Genomic DNA, 6,000 nt, shown 5'->3' on the forward strand with positions numbered 1-6,000 from the left:
CCGGCAGAGGACGCCACTAGGCCTCGCCCTTTCCGGTGACGTCATCTCCTCGTGTCCCGATGCGCGGCTCTGCGGGTGGAGGTCTGTCGGAGTCGGAGTCATCCTCTATGTGGGGTATTTATCCCTCCTCCTGTATCGCCTCCATACTCCGCAGAGCAGCTGAACACACAGTATTATCACACTCACTATGGTCCTTGGGCCACTGATCTCACGCTGCAGACATATAGAACAGGGTGCCCCACATCAAACCCAGGTTCCTTCAGCCTGGCCCAAATGGGTTCTGGGCATCAGAATTGGCATCAAAGTGGGCAAATAGCCGATTTTCAACGATTTGAATAAGTAACTGATGTTTTTAAGGGGTTAAATAACTTTGGGCCACTGACCTCACATGAAGAATATACCGATAGTGATGCCCCAATCTGTGAAAATGGGCTGTTTGCCCACTTTGATGCCAGTTCTGATGCCCAGAACCCATTTGGGCCAGGTTGGAGGGACCTGGGATTGATGCGGGGCATCAATATCTGTGTATTCTTAGTGTGAGATCAGTGGCCCAAAGTCATTTAACCCCTTAAAAACACCAGTTACTCATTCAAATCTGTGAAAATCGGCTACTTGCCACTTTGATGTCAATTTTAATCTTTACATCGCTCATCACCCCTCACATATGTCTGCATTATTAATATCGGTCAGATCTTCACCCCGATATACCGTATATACTGATGTATAAGCCGACCCCACTAATTTTGCAACAAAAAATTGGGAAAACTTATTGACTCATGTATAAGCCGAGGGTGGAATCCATAGACTATGCCCCCATATGCTGCTCCATAGTTTATGCCCCCATATGCTGCTCCACAGTTTATGCCCTCATATGCTGCTCCATAGAATATGCCTCCATATGCTGCAAAAAAAAAAAAAAAAGCCATGCTCACCTCACCTGGGTCCATCGCCGCTGTCTGACACTTCTTGTGTCAGTGACTGTTCAGCCAGCAGACGCCCAGGTATATGACCCGTGTATAAGCCGAGAGGGGGACTTTCAGCCCAAAAAAAGGGCTGAAAATCTCAGCTTATACACGAGTATATACGGTAAATATTGTAAAAGTCACAGACAGATGGAGAAGTCACATCTATGATCAGCTCTAATCCTGCCATCTCCACCGTTCTCATTACACAAGTATAAAACATATAATACTGGTGGATAAAACAAGACTGAGCACAAGACCTTCACAGCCATCTACACATCATAGGGGAGATCTCATGACAGCTTCTCTCCATCTACCTGATGATCCTGAGGAACATTGGGATCTTCTTGGTTACAGTCCTGTGGAAGAAGAGGTCGGGGACATCTCTCTGGTGTTGTCCTCTTACTGGATAGATCTGGAGGAAACACATACAGGGACTGAATTCATTCTTTACATACAGATAATTATAGGCCGTGTGTATTTAGTCCTGTCTATTACCTGGTGATGTGAGGGGCTGGGGAACCTCCATCATGACGTCCTTGTACAGATCTTTGTGTCCTTCTAAATACTCCCACTCCTCCGTGGAGAAATAGACAGCGACATCCTGACACCTTATAGGAACCTGACACATACAATGATACCGTCATCCCTTCATAGCGTTACTGTATAATGTCCCAGCATTCCCAGCAGTGTCACCTCTCCAGTCAGCAGCTCAATCATCTTGTAGGTGAGTTCTAGGATCTTCTGGTCTTTGATGTCCTCATGTATCAGGGGGTGAGGTGGAGGCCCCGTGATTGGGCTCAGGGGTCTTGCCCATCCCTTAGACACAGGGTCCTGACAGCGCTCATTAGGGGTCTTCTTCACTACTGTGTAATCCTGGTTATGGAGAGACACATTAATAACTCTCACTACAGACATTTCCAGAGTCCTCACCTCTCCAGTTCTGTCCATCTGTTATTCCCATAGATAAGAATGATGTAATGTGTCGTCATCAGAATCTCTCACCTCTCCAGTAAGCCGGAAGAGGATCTCTAGGGTGAGGGATAATATCCTCTCCGCCTTCTTGTCTCTGTCCATATCCATCCTTGATGGGTAAATCAGGAATATTCTCTTATGTAGAAGATCTTCACTGAGAGGATCCGATATTGTAGAGACCTGAATAGAAAGACGATGTAAAATCATAAAGAATTCTATATAATACAATTACTGACAAAAATTAGAACTGAAGGCAGCACTCCATATTTTGCACTGTGGAAAAAAGCTGGACGTTATTCAGACCCACATGTCCGGGCGACGTTTCGCCTCCCACTGAGCCCTTCTCAAGCAGTGGGTATAACATACAAGTGTGCTTTTATAGGAATACTTAACCATCATTAATATTAATTTCTCATAATTTTATAACAAAGTGCAATAAAATAGTTTTCCATAAAACATATATAATACCATTCATATCCACATCACATAAGATCTCATATCTCCACAGAAAGGGCTTTATTGCTAAAGTGCCAAAGACTTCTATGTAAAATAAACTAATCTCTGATCATTAATCCTAATGTTGCCCTCAGTGCAGCTGTATAAAGGTTATTACATGTGTCTCACCCCTTCAGGACCAGTCACTTTCACATGGAGGACGCCATGAGCGCCGTTTTCAGTGTTCTCCGATACCTATTGTGCATGTACCAGTGCATCATTACCCTGTCATAAGCTGCCGGCCAATCCTATACACATTCAGTCCGCGCATGCGCACTCTCGTATTGGGGACATCTCGGAGCCATCTTGGAGGTGGTGACATGTACAATCCGGATTTTGGTACAAAATACACCATCTGAGTTTCCAGGGGCGGCGCTTTCTACTATACAGCGCATTTCAAGCAGCCTTAACCCCATTATTGAAGGTGAATATTATCATCCCTATATTAACCTTCTATAATGTCACTTCTTCCGTCAACAACTCAAAAGAATTTTTTTTATCTCATAATGATTATATATTTGTGATCATATTTATTCTGTAGAAGTGAACTGAATAGGAATGTGAATGCACCCTGTACAAGTTACCTCCTGTCACCAAATAGCACATCGGGGAGGCACATGACCCTCACGGACCATGATGTCTCAACCCTAGGGTATAGCTGTACCTACCTTTATAGACACCTGGGTTGAGACATCCCGTCACAGGAGTGGTTTACAGCCGGGAAGGTCGCATCTTAGCACTGTCCCGTTTGCAAACTGTATTTTCCCCAGATATGGATTACGGTGGTATGTATGGCTCGCTCCCGCGGTCAATGAATGCACGGCTCACCCTCCCTCCATCCTACTCACCACCCTCCTTGCACTGTTGCGTCATCTCCATCCATGCGTGGCAGCTCTTTCTGGGCTGAGCGGTCACGTGACACCACTCATTAAGGTAATGACTATGTGCTCCACGCCTATGGGAGTGGAGACGTGTGCATGTTCAATACCTTAAAGAGCGGTACCATGTGACCGCTCAGCAGAGGAAAATCTGCCGCGCTGGGACGTACATGCAGCGACGGCGCAAGGAGGGCGAGTGTAATGTCTTCACAGCCGCTGGCTCCTGCCGCTGCTCCCTCTACCCTCCCGGCTTTCTGGACTATGACTCGTGTATAAGCCGAGAGGGGGCGGTTCCAACACAAAAGAAAATGTGCTGAAAATCTCGACTTATACTCGCATATATACGGTATAAGAATCTTCTCCAGCGCAGGCAGAAGTCACAGCACTGACTAATGTAGACACCACATGGACAAATATCAGATATTAGAGGAGAACACAAGTCACAATACAGACAGGAGTGAGGGCCTGATCCCAGGAGCTACAGTCTAAGGGCTAAAAAGCCTTCACTAGACCCCTGTACAGCTGTATAATGAGGCCCAGGCTTTATAGTGAAGGGACTGGAGGGAGAAAAGAGGGGAAAGGAGCAAGAAGAGCCAGACTGCCCATCACTAGACCCCTGTACAGCTGTATAATGAGGCCCAGGCTTTATAGTGAAGGGACTGGAGGGAGAAAAGAGGGGAAAGGAGCAAGAAGAGCCGGACTGCCCATCACTAGACCCCTGTACAGCTGTATAATGAGGCCCAGGCTTTATAGTGAAGGCACTGGAAGGAGAAAAGAGGGGAAAGGAGCAAGAAGAGCCGGACTGCCCATCACTAGACCCCTGTACAGCTGTATAATGAGGCCCAGGCTTTATAGCGAAGGGACTGGAGGCAGAAAAGAGGGGAAAGGAGCAAGAAGAGCCGGACTACCCATCATTAACCGGCAGAGCCACACTCCACATAGAGAATAATGGAGCCTCCGTCACTGACCTCCACCCGCAGAGCCGCACTCCACATAGAGAATAATGGAGCCTCCAGCACCTACCTCGACCCTCAGAGCTGCACTCCACATAGAGAATAATGGAGCCTCTGGCACCGACCTCCACCCGCAGAGCCGCACTCCACATAGAGAATAATGGAGCCTCCAGCACCGACCTCCACCCACAGAGCTGCACTCCACATAGAGAATAATGGAGCCTCTGGCACCGACCTCCACCCACAGAGCCGCACTCCACATAGAGAATAATGGAGCCTCCAGCACCGACCTCCACCTGCAGAGCCACACTTCACAAAGAGAATAATGGAGCCTCCGGCACCGACCTCCATCCACAGAGCCTCACTCCACATAGAGAATAACGGAACCTCCAGCACCGACCTCCACCCGCAAAGCCGCACTCCACATAGAGAATAATGGAGCCTCCAGCACAGACCTCCACCCGCAGAGCCGCATTCCACAGAGAATAATGGAGCCTCCAGCACCGACCACCACCCGCAGAGCCGCACTCCACATAGAGAATAATGGAGCCTCCGGCACCGACCTCCACCTGCAGAGCCACACTCCACATAGAGAATAATGGAGCCTCCAGCACCGACCTCCACCCGCAGAGCCACACTCCACATAGAGAATAATGGAGCCTCCGGCACCGACCTCCACCTGCAGAGCCACACTCCACATAGAGAATAATGGAGCCTCCAGCACCTACCTCCACCCGCAGAGCCACACTCCACATAGAGAATAATGGAGCCTCTGGCACCGACCTCCACCCGCAGAGCCGTACTCCACATAGAGAATAATGGAGCCTCCGGCACAGACCTCCACCCGCAGAGCCGCATTCCACAGAGAAAAATGGAGCCTCCGGCACTGACCTCCACCCGCACTCCACATAGAGAATAATGGAGCCTCCGGCACCGACCTCCACCCTCAGAGCGGCACTCCACATAGAGAATAATGGAGCCTCCAGCACCGACTTCCACCAGCAGAGCCGCACTCCACATAGAGAATAATGGAGCCTCCAGCACCGACTTCCACCAGCAGAGCCGCACTCCACATACAGAATAATGGAGCCTCCAGCACCGACTTCCACCCGCAGAGCCGCAGTCCACATAAACTGTGTTCCAAATTATTATGAAATAAGAGTTTAGGAGTGATAAGGTTAGAATTTTTTTGCTTGTCATTTAAACTCATTGATGGTGATGTGCGTCAGGGCTCTTTATATCACTGAAAGCAATTGCAGATACCTGTGCAAATTAGTTTGGCAGGTGTGTCCAAATAAAGGCAAGACTACTTAAGAAGGCTGTTCCACATAATTAAGCAGCCTACATTTTTTGCCAAAATGGGAAAGAAAAAGGATGTGTCGGCTGCTGAGAAGCAACAAATTGTGGAGTATTTAGGTCAAGGCATGACTACAATCAACATTGCCAAGACACTTCATCGTGATCATCGCACAATCAAGAAGTATGTAGCTGATTCCCAGCACACACGTGTGCGAGCTGATAAGGAAAAATTGAGGACTCTTTCCAACAGGCAATTGCGTCAGGTTAAAAGAGCAGCTGCAAAAATGCCTTGTCATAGCAGCAGACAAGTTTTTGAAGCTGCTGGTGCCTCCAACATCCCTCGAACAACAAGATGCAGGGTCCTTCAGAGGTTTGCAGCTGTGCGTAAGCCATCCTGTCGACCACCTCTATCCACTGCACACAAGCAGAAATGGCTCC

Source organism: Dendrobates tinctorius, unplaced genomic scaffold (genome assembly GCF_039654945.1).
Source record: "Dendrobates tinctorius isolate UK_male_01 unplaced genomic scaffold, ASM3965494v1 ptg000063l, whole genome shotgun sequence".
NCBI lineage: Eukaryota > Metazoa > Chordata > Amphibia > Anura > Dendrobatidae > Dendrobates > Dendrobates tinctorius.